Source organism: Trachemys scripta, chromosome 4, assembly GCF_013100865.1.
Source record: "Trachemys scripta elegans isolate TJP31775 chromosome 4, CAS_Tse_1.0, whole genome shotgun sequence".
NCBI lineage: Eukaryota > Metazoa > Chordata > Testudines > Emydidae > Trachemys > Trachemys scripta.
In genome coordinates, this window is record NC_048301.1 from 138,895,151 (window position 1) to 138,906,526 (window position 11,376).

The following is an 11,376-nucleotide window of genomic DNA, read 5'->3' on the forward strand; positions in this document are numbered from 1 at the left end:
GGCCGCTCCCCGGTGTGCGTGCGCTGGTGTGTTCTCAGTCTTGAGCTCTGCGCAAAGCCCTTGCCGCAGTCAGTGCAGCTGTACGGCTGTTCCCCCGTGTGCGTGCGCTGGTGTCTTTGCAGGTGTGCAAACTGTGCAAAGCCCTTGCCACAGTCAGCACAGCGATACGGCCGTTCCCCGGTGTGCGTGCGCTGATGTATTCTCAGCTTTGAGCTCTCTGCAAAGCTCTTGCCACAATCACTGCAGCAATATGGCCGCTCCCCAGTGTGTGTGCGCTGGTGTATTCTCAGCTTTGAGCTCTCTGCAAAGCCCTTGCCACAGTCACTGCAGCAATATGGCTGCTCCCCGGTGTGCATGCGCTGATGTTTTCTCAGAGTTGAGTTATGTGCAAAGACCTTTCCGCAGTCGGTGCAGCGATACGGCCGCTCCCCGGTGTGCACCCGCTGGTGTATTCTCAGCGTTGAGCTCTCTGCAAAGCCCTTGCCACAGTCGGTGCAGCAGTACGGCCGCTCCCCCGTGTGTGCGCACTGATGTGTTCTCAGGCTTGAGCTCTGGGCAAAGCCCTTGCCACAGTCGGTGCAGCTGTACGGCTGTTCCCCGGTGTGCGTGCGCTGGTGTCTTTTCAGGTGTGCAAACTGTACAAAGCCCTTTCCACAGTAAGCACAGCGGTGCGGCCTCTCCCCGGTGTGCGTGCGCTGGTGTATTCTCAGATTTGAGCTCTCTGCAAAGCTCTTGCCGCAGTGTGTGCAGCGATACGGCCGCTCCCCGGTGTGCCTGCGCTGATGTGTTCTCAGGGCTGAGTTCTTTGCAAAGCTCTTGCCACAGTCAGCGCAGCAGTACGGCCGCTCCCCGGTGTGCGTGAGCTGGTGCTGCGTCAGTGCGAAGAGGTTCCTGAACCTCTTGTCGCAGTCGACGCAGTGATGGGGACCCTGGCTCATGGGGAGTCTCTGGTGTGTAGCCAGGTCTGATCTCTGGCTGAGTTTACCCCGGGGATGGACGGTGTTCTGTGCATGGATCCCCCTGTGGGATATGGGATCCTGCGTTCCTGCCACGTTCTCCCCACATTCAGACCGTGTCCTTGTTCTTCCCGGTACCCCGTGCCCTGCTGGAGAGAGCAGAGACAATCCCGGTGTTAGCTCATGTTTAGGGCTGCAGGTTTGCCAAGGATGGAAAATGTCACAGATGGAGCGATTTCCCCATTTGTCTGTGACTGTTTTTGGCGGCTCCTGTCCGACAGGGCGGGACCCAATGCCTCGCTCCGGGCACTGAGACCTGGCCTGCGGGGTTCCAGTGCCACTCAGATTTGCTGGCACCTATGGTCATGATGGTGGGGGACGGGGGGGTCAAATTTCAGTGTATGGCCTTGCCACCCAGATCTTCTCTACCCCAGGGGTTCTCAAACTTTTTCTTTCCGAGGCCCNTGGGAACCTGGAGAGGACAGCGCCTTCTCTGCCAAGGGCCAGTGACTCTGGGATGCTCTTGCAGGGGGCAGAGGCATGAAAAGCCATCTGAAAAGTCTCTAGGGTGCCCCTTACTTTGGTATGATTTTCTGAGGTGTGGGAAGTCTAGAAGGTGTTGTGATCTATGGCCGGACAGGCTTGTCTTTCTACCCAGGTGCTTGTTTGCCCCCCAGCAGCCAGCTCACACAGTCTCTCTCTCTCCCTCCCCCCCAGTCCATGTATCCAGTCTCCTCAGAGTGAGGGCAGGGGAGACAGGGCTCAGGAGAGCTTTCAGTGAGCGTCTTAGAGACAGCACACAGCGTCTCTCAGAAACTTCTCCAGCAGCCAGCACGCAGACTGACTGTGTGGTACACGCACAGTCTCTGGCTCTTTCACACTCACCTCCGCACACATACTTATATTACTATTGTTACTTCTTGGTACTTCCTATAATGCACATATATTCTCTGCAATTTTATTCTTCCTAAGAGTGTGACTTTAGTGTTTTGACTGGTCTATGCATTTCATGATTTTTATTTCTCTTGCACTTAAATTTAATTAGTGAATTCTAAAATACCTAACCTCTCCTGGCTGCAGTAATTATCCCTATGGTAACTTTAAAAAAAATTATAGCTAGGTTTTTTGTTTCTACTGGTGGCGCACATACCTTGGTGCACATAACAAAATTTATTTTGCAGATGGATGGAAAAAATGAGAGGGAACATTGCTCACAGCCCCAATGCCCTTTCCATTACACAGCTGGGGAAGCTGAGGCATGGTGGAGCTGTAGTGACTCGCTTCTAGAACTGAAGCGAGATCTTCCGAATCTTACTGCACTGTCCTACCCACTAGATAAATGAGGCCCCCCAAAACTTCTCTCATTCCCTCAGCATCCCTCAAATCTCCCACCCCACCATTGTCCCATATCACAATTCCACCCCTCTTCCCATTTCATCACAACCCCATCTCCGGTCCATTTCTTTGTTGGGGCTTTGAGGCCCCATCATATGTTGGTCAGAGATTACCAACGCATAGAAGAAATAGGAAGTATTTTAAGAGGCTCCCCTGGCTTAACCAGGAGATTTTTAATGACCTGAAATTCAAAAAAGAGTCATACAAGAAATAGAAAGATCAAATTACAAAATGAGTATTAAAAAACAACACACCAGCATGTACGGAGAAAATTAGAAAGGCCAAGGCAAAAACAAAACTAAACTAGCAATATAAAGGGAAAAAACAAAGCATTTTACAAATACATGAGAAAGCACAGGAAAACAAGGACAGGCTAGGCCCATTAGTGTGTCCAGTTCTGGGCCCCACACTTCAGGAAGTATGTGGACAAATTGGGGAGGGTCAGAGGAGAGCAACAATACTGATTAAATGTCTAGAAAACATGACTTACGAAGAAAGTGAAAAAAATGGGTTNACGAGACAGCTGGATACAGACAGACATACAGGGAAACAATATTGGTCAGCATGACGGGCAGTGGGCATTGCCATGGGATGGTGTTTCTGTTAACCCAGGGGAACCTCTTGCTGGCTCGGTCCATGCTGCTGCTCGGAGAGCAGGGGCTGGGCTTGGCTCACACACGTTGAGGGAGTGCTCCTTTAGCTGAAGTGGAGAGAAGCTGCATTTCCGGAGTCTGGTCCTGGCTCCCGGGGGTTTGAGAGATTTAATGTGTGTCTGTTGCCTATGTAACACCAACAGACCCCGGTCGTTGGCCGGCGGGATTGAACCTGGGGCCTCTGGAGCCTAGTGCATTGGCCTCTATGGCCTGAGCTAAAAGCCATAGGGCTGTTAGCTAAGGTTGTAGAGCAGAGTCACTCAGTCATGTTCTTTCTCTCCCTCTCCAAAATGGTTTGCAGACCACATCCTCTTCTTGCCTCAGCCAACTCCCTCAGTCTGAACACACCTGCCTCTACTCCTGTTTCATACGCTCACTCAGATTCCTGCCCCTAGTTCCAGAAGGAGCTCAAAGGTAAGGTTTCCCTGTTCTGGGAGACTCTAGTGAAAAACTGTTGATCCTTCCCCTCTGTCTGGGGGCTGTGCCCATCATCCTGGTTTCTGAACACTCTTGCCTCCTTTAAAATTATGTTCTTAAACTAGATTTTGTGGTTTCCAAACACTTTTTTTATGGGTCTGCCTTAAAAAAACTGTCACTAAAAATTCCCCATGCTAGTGTAGCAAGGTAGCAGTAGTGTACTTAAATGTTCTGCCATAGCATTATAGGTAAAAGATCTTACCTTACTCCATTGATTCAACATGCAGTTTTGGAGTTTCTTCTTTCCTTTTAAGGTGCCCTGTGGGGTACTGGCAGTGCTTTGCTGGGAGCTTTAATGGGCTCCTACAAAGAGCAGGGAGCCAATGTACTGGACAGATTTCTTCAGGTCTCCAAGTCTAACAAGATTCTAGAGGAGCCTCCCTTCCCTCTCCTTTGCGCTCCAGTTGCAAGGAAGGGGGCTTGATGGGAAATTATCTTCCAATTTTTCATTCACCAGGAGAACCACCAGCTATTCTCCACAGAACATGCTTCAGCCAAATGGAGCTTTGGGGCTAACACCGGAGACTAACTCCAATGCATCTGCAGCAGTTCTGGCAGCACAAAGTGTTCACAAAGCACCGTTTTAAAAGTTTATAAACAAACTACATTTAATTACAGTTAAGATTGCATCAGGATCCACCCCCATAATACCTTTAAAGGAAGTGGTCATCTCAAAGGGACTTTAGCAATGATAAATGTAGAATAACATCCCAAGAGCATGGAGAGTGTGTGACAGATGTGCTGAACTGTTGGTATAAGAACATACGAGATCATCGTTGAGGTTGTGCGTGAAAGCCCAAGTTGAGGTGCATGTTGGTCTTCAGTATACATTGGAGATGGAAGGAAAAGCCGTTTTATCCACAGCATCGTAGGCAATGTATGTGAAGGTGGCAAGTAATGAAGCACACTTTTTGTTTCCAAACTTAAGGTTTTGGGTGGCTCATGATGCAGCCTTAACGGTCACTAACTGTAGCTTTTGTTATACAGGTGTGGTTAGCTCCTGTGAGTAGCTCCTCAGGGAATCAGAAAGAGAAAAGGGGAGCTGCATGTGCCTGGGAAGCAAGAGAGAACCTGTGCTGCTAAACCCACTGCAGGCTGCACCAACCCCCTGAAGGATGTGTGATGCTGCGATATGGCTCAATCCAGGCTGTGTCTATGACACTTCATCCCCATGTGGGAAGGCAGTCCTACCACCAAGTTCACTTGTGCCTCAGTTTCCTCGATGGGTGGCAGTTTTCTTCCACCTTGGTGGGAGACTGGAAGAGGTTTAGCCTCCAAGTCTTCCAGAGTAAAATGTCCAAAATACCCCATTAACATAAAGCCTGTCATCTGCTATCACAGCCTCAATGGTCTTCCTGCACTTCTCTGGGCCCACCAGTTCTCCCCTTTGTGGTAGTGCGACGACTCACTGCTGTAGCACCTCCTGCGGTTGATCCAGGGAATTAGCTCTTTCCACTCAGGAGCACCCTCTGCAGGCTGGTGTCCCGCTTGCCGCTGGCCCCAGTGTCCCTCCCGGACCCTGGTGCCCCTTACCTCAGTTCCACCCAGGGCCGGCTCTAGGCACCAGCAAACCAAGCACGTGCTTGAGGCGGCACATTTTCGGGGGCGGCATTCCGGCCATCCTTTTTTTTTTTTTTTTCTTTTCTTCCCCCTCTTTGGGCGGCAAAAGCCTAGAGCGGGCCCTGGCAGCAGCAGTGCGTCATGTCCTCGGGGCACCCTGGGGCCACTGTGGTTCGCGCCACCAGCCGCGGGGGAGTAGCACCCGCACCTTGTGGCTGGGCCGGGCGGGCTCTGAGCAGGGACACTCTGGCCGCGCACGGAGCCACCTGCAGGTGCCACAGGGCGGCCGCCCCCCAGCGCCGCAGCCGAGGTTGGGCAAAGCGACCCGAGCCGACCAGGGGCTGCGGCAGGGGCCATAGAGGGCAGGGCGCTGCCATGCGGGGCCCACGTCCCGTTCTCCAGGGCTCCGCTCCTTCTGGGGCTGCCCTGTCCCGGCTCCTCAGGCCCCTGCCAGGGCGGTCCCCCGGCTCTGCCCTCCCGGGTCCCAGCCAGTCCTGGAGGCAGGAGCCCTGGCTGGAGGGACCCTGGGCTGAGGCGCGGCCTGGGAGCCCCGCTGCTTATCCTGACCCTGCCAACACCGGACCGGCTGGAGGCGAGGGGGGAGCGGGCGGAGTCAGCACTGGTGGGGAGAGCCCAGGGCTGGGGTGGCAGGGGGGTGCGGGGAAGAGAGCCCAGGGCTAGGGGTTGCAGGGGAAGAGAGCCCAGGGCTGGGATGGGGGGGCAGCTAAAATTTTTTTTGCTTGGGGCAGAAAAAACCTAGCACTGGCCCTGGTTCCACCCCATGCAGTACCCCACAATCTCACTGGGTCTCCCCTCCCCAGGGAAGCCCCAACCCCACCTCACCCTTGGCTACTGCCAGTCACCATCTAGCCCCCACTCACTGGGGCGGACTGCAGTGTAAGTGCCACTCATCATTGGCAGGGAGGGTTTGGACCTGTTGCCTCTGCCTGCCCTTGGACTGCCCCTCTGCAACCCCATTACCCTTCTTGGCCTTTAACAAGGCCTGCAGCCTAGGAGTTTTCCAGGCCAGAGCTCCCCAGCTCCTCTGGCCTTTCCCCAGCCCTGCTCCACTTTAGGTACCTCACTCAGCAGCCAGGTCTGTCCCTTTCAATGGCTAGGGAGAGACTGCCTAGCTCCAGCCTAGCAGCCCCTTTATAGGGCCTGCTGTGGCCTGATTGGGGCGTGGCCCAGCTGCGGCTGCTTCCCCAATCAGCCCAGGCTTACTGGTTCCCCGCCACGGCCCTCTTGCAGGGCTGTTTTAAGCCCTTCAGGGCAGGAGCGGGGTTACTGCCCTGCTACACGGGGTTTAGTCCTCCACTGCCTGAGGTAATAGCCCAATAGTTCTCATAGCCCTTCCCAGGGTTTAGTCCCTTTGGAGAGCCTGGCAAGTTCTTTCCCTTACACCCCTCCTTCCTCTCACCTTATTACCTCTTTCTCTGTTTCCTACCTGTCTCCTGAGAGTCTTTGCAATCACTGCAAACAGCTGTGTTGACGTCGCTAGGCCTCACCCTAGGTAACTCGGGAGGGTGGAAGGCCACTAAGTGTCAATGAAGCCTTCCTGCACTAGGCCTAAGTGAACCAAACTCTATCCTTCCATGTTTAAACTCTAATCAACCTCAAAAGCCAGGTGCAATTGGAATATGTAAGCAACCAGTTATCTGTGTGCAACCCCCTGCTCAAGCAGTAATAATGAGGCCTGCATGTTTCTGGCTGAAGGGAAAAAGGACAAGATAACGGTTTAAAGAAGTTACTAACAAGCTAGGCTTATAGCTGCCAAGAATGACTTAACTATTACCAGGGACGGGAGGGGTAGAGGGAGGAATGGGGGGGAGAAAGGGAGGGCTAGAGTGGAAAGCAGGGGTGGGGGGGTGAGGCTTAACTGCAAAATGTATAAAAGAAGAAAAACTGTTCCTGTTAGTGTGCTTGATCTGAGACATGCCTATCTCCTAGCACCGTTTTGGGATCCCAAATAAACTTTGTTTGCTTCTCCACCTGGTGTGTTTATTGACGCGAAGCACACCGGGCAACGAACCCGCTGTTGCTGTCCTCGGGCACCCCTGTGCTGGCAACAGCTGTGGCCTTCCTAGGACAAGGTTAATTCTTTCCCTGTCAACCCAGCACTAGGAGTATAGACATCAGTACACATGGCAGAAGTCCAGCTCCCTGCCAGCCCAAGGATGTAGCCTCTCATGGACTTTTGGAACCTGATACAGCCAGGAGTGGCTGCATTCCCCTAGCCTGTCTAATTACTGTGTTTGTCTGGCCTACTAGTGTGAAATATCACTCAAAAACCTTCACACCTACTAATCTGTGACGCCTGCAATGTGTGACCAGACATGTGACCAATGACTGAAATGTGAGGCGCCTGTATTCTTTTGGTGATTCACACCATAATTTATTGATTAGCCCAGTTTTCTTCTGACTGTGTGAATCACATGTAATCAGAATAGCTCCCACGCAGATCAGCAGGAGCATTTGAACATTCAACCGTCAGATTCCCAGTTCAGACCCCTACTGCTTTAACTCCTGGAGTAATTGCCTCTTTGTGGACCATCAACTAGAGAAGGACTTCACACACACTATCCCAATGGGTGACACTCTATTTTCTAGACAGCAGTAGAAGTATTTATTCTAAAATGTGCTCTATTAACAAACAGCGCTTTGTATAACTAATATTGTCTGAATCAGCAGCAGAAGGAGCCACGTAGAGCCCCAGCCCAGAGCGTTTCAGGTTTACTGCAAAAGGGGCACCAAAAAAGAACTACCCCTATAAAATGAAACCTGTAATACATTCTCAAAATGAATAGAAATCGATAGCAGGTGCTACCACAGCACCATAATAGTACATTTTGAGGGCTTATTATTTGCCATTTGATTTCTGAGTCTGAAGGGTGCACTTGGGGGTCACGTTTTCAGATTCTTCTTCACCAAACATCAGAAGACTTGTGATAAAATCACAAGAGTTAGCAACACTGCATTTGGGCCCTGTAAAGCTAATCTGGAGAGAAGATGATGACTGTAAGGGGGCATGGCTTACATCAACACCGAATGTGTCTTTTGGTTGGTCCTCTCCCAGTGCTGCGAGAAAGGGGAAGGACTGAAGTAGAGTCAGGATTCTGAGACTGACAGGTCCCCAAGCCAATGCAGAGAGGCCAGCACTCCAAGGCAGCTGGATTGACAGGACCGGCAGGTGTGAGCCGGGGCTCGATGTCTAGTTGGCAGCCGGTATCAAGCGGAGTGCCCCAAGGGTCGGTCCTGGGGCCGGTTTTGTTCAATAGCTTCATTAATGATGTGGAGGATGGCGTGGACTGCACCCTCAGCAAGTTTGCAGATGACACTAAACTGGGAGGAGTAATAGATACGCTGGAGGGTAGGGATAGGATACAGAGGGACCTAGACAAATTAGAGGATTGGGCCAAAAGAAACCTGATGAGGTTCAACAAGGACAAGTGCAGAGTCCTGCACTTAGGATGGAAGAATCCCATGCACTGCTACAGACTAGGGACCGAATGGCTAGGCAGCAGTTCTGCAGAAAAGGACCTAGGGGTTACAGTGGACGAGAAGCTGGATATGAGTCAACAGTGTGTCCTTGTTGCCAAGAAGGCTAATGGCATTTTGGGCTGTATAAGTAGGGGCATTGCCAGCAGATCGAGGGACGTGATCATTCCCCTCTATTCGGCATTGGTGAGGCCGCATCTGGAGTACTGTGTCCAGTTTTGGGCCCCACACTACAAGAAGGATGTGGAAAAATTGGAAAGAGGAGGGCAACAAAAATGATTAGGGGGCTGGAACACATGACTTATGAGGAGAGGCTGAGGGAACTAGGATTGTTTAGTCTGCAGAAGAGAAGAGTGGGGGGGGATTTGATAGCTGCTTTCAACTACCTGAAGGGGGGTTCCAAAAGGGCTGGAGCTAGACTGTTCTCAGTGGTACCTGATGACAGAACAAGAAGCAATGGTCTCAAGTTGCAGTGGGGGAGGTCTAGGTTGGATATTAGGAAAAACTTTTTCACTAGGAGGGTGGTGAAGCACTGGAATGGGTTACTTAGGGAGGTAGTGGAATCTCCATCCTTAGAGGTTTTTAAGGCCCGGCTTGACAAAGCCCTGACTGGGATGATTTAGTTGGGGATTGGTCCTGCTTGGAGCAGGGGGTTGGACTAGATACCTCCCGAGGTCCCTTCCCACCCTGATAGTCTATGATTCTATGATGAAAGCCAGGGGAGCCAGAGCTGTGGCAGCGCTGTCCAGCGGCACCAGTGGGGAGCCAGGGCTGAGCTCTCGCAGAGAGCTGTGGGGCCAGAGCCAGGATAACGGACGCCAGCCATGCCACAAACAAACTGGAGCTGAGCACAGTGAACAGCAGAGGAAAGTGAGGGGGGCCCTGGGCAGAAGGCTCAGTGGAGGGAGATGGTACCAGACAAGAGGGCCTTGAAGGCCATACGGGGAGTAGGGACCACGACCCCAGTGGGAGGGCTGATGCTGGGAAGAAGCGTCCCGCTACCGGAGCCTGAGAGCGTGTATCCCCCACCCCTCAGCCCAGGGTAGGTGTCTGATTTGGGATGTGTAGGAATAGGCTGTGACTAGCCCCAGAGAAAGTGTAGTTTATGGTGGCCCGGTGCCCATTGTGTTGGTCTCTGGATCCTTTCACCGGCTCCATTTTTCCCTGATTGGTTTACAGTTGCTGGTGAATAAATTGTACGAGGTTTAAACTCAATGCAATGATCACTGGATCAGGGAAGTGGCCGGGGAGGGGAGAGTACCCCACAGTGCGGAGACCCTAGCCCCGGTCCTGAGCAACCCATAAGGAGACTGGGGGTAAGCCCCCAGTGATCCTGGCCCCAGCCTTACCAGGGTTACGAGGGCTCTGTCAGAGGGGAGCAAGGCAGAGGAATTCTTGAGCTCCAGCAGGCATCCGGGAAATATCGTTGAGGTGGCGACCCAGACCCTGTCCCCTTCAATTCTCCCTGGGGCAGTATAGAAGCCAGGCAAATTCACCACGATAGCAGGACCATCCCCTGATTACATGTAGTTTGACAGTGATATGAAAACTAACTGAGTGTACCAAGGATACTTGGGTTACCTGAGTTTTAAACCTGTTCCGAGACTCTTAATATTTGCATAGATTCCTAGATGCTTAAGGCCAGAAGGGAGCATTGTGGCCATCCAGGCTGCCCTCCTGCAGAATACAGGACAGAGAATTTCATCAAGTGAATCCTGCAACAAACCCATAATTGATGATTGAGTTAGAGCCTCTCTTCTAAAATGACACTAAGCTTGATTTAAAAACTTCAAGTGCTGGATAATCCACTAAATCCTTAGGTAAAAATGCATAAACTCTGGGATTTACATGGAATTTGTACAGGTAGGGGCCTGAGTGTCTGACACTTATGTGCCTCCTGGGCTCCAGGAATGCACCTGCTAATTGTGGTTTTATTGGTGTTTAATTAAATTGGCCTTCTGGGAGGTTTCTGACTCTTTTGGGTACTGTTACTTGGATGTGCTGTTCCCTCTCAATTGCGTTTTCTCCTTTTACTGTCCCACCTAAACTGTGGACATTTTCAGAAAAAACAAGGCTTGCTTTGTTGCTGGGCCTTGGAGGGTGCTTCCAACCTAAGGTCACTTGTTTATTGCTGTAATGTATTTTTAGTGTGGAGACTGCAGGGCAGAGTTAGGCAGGAAAGAAAGTTATCAGTGATCTCACTGCCTCCAACTGTGCTCTGTTTCACTTAGGGTTACCATTCGTCCGGATTCTGCCGGACATGTCCGGCTTTTTTGAGTTAAAAATAGCGTCCGGGGGGAATTGGTAAATGTCCGGATTTCCCCCCCGCCCATGCAGAGCACGCACGGCTGACAGGGCAGCCAGCTGGATCGTGCCACTTGCACGGGGCTCTGGCAGCCAGAGCCCCTTCTACACTCCCCCCTCCTCTCCCCTGCAACTTGAGACCACTCCCCTCCTCTCTCTCCCTCCCTCCCCGTCCCTGCATTCGCAGATCGCCGGCCGGCCGTTCGCCTCGGGCCTCCGGCAGTCTGGAGCTTCTCCCGCTCCCCCTCCCCTGCTGCCCAGCGCGCCGCTCCGCAGCACTCTGTTCTGAGCGGCATGGTAAGGGGGCCAGGGGGTCGGAGAAGGGGCAGGGAGGTTCTGGAGGAGGCAGTCAAGAGACAGGGAGCAGGGTTGGATGGGTCGGGAGTTCAGGGGGGGCTGTCTGGGGGTTGGGGGTGTAAGGTTTTGGGCAGTCAGGGTACAGGTAGGGTCCTAGGGGGGCAGTTAGGGGACAAGGAACAGGGAGGCTTAGGTAGGGGGTGGGGTTCTGGAGGGCAGTTAGGAGCAGGGGTCCC

The 11,376-nt window shown here is 52.4% G+C and overlaps 1 pseudogene; it reads right to left on the reverse strand.

Annotated features, from left to right (window-relative positions):
• LOC117876585 overlaps positions 1-1,405 on the reverse strand; it is a 101,138-nt pseudogene extending 99,733 nt beyond the window's left edge.
• Between the last annotated feature and the right edge of the window lie 9,971 nt (positions 1,406-11,376).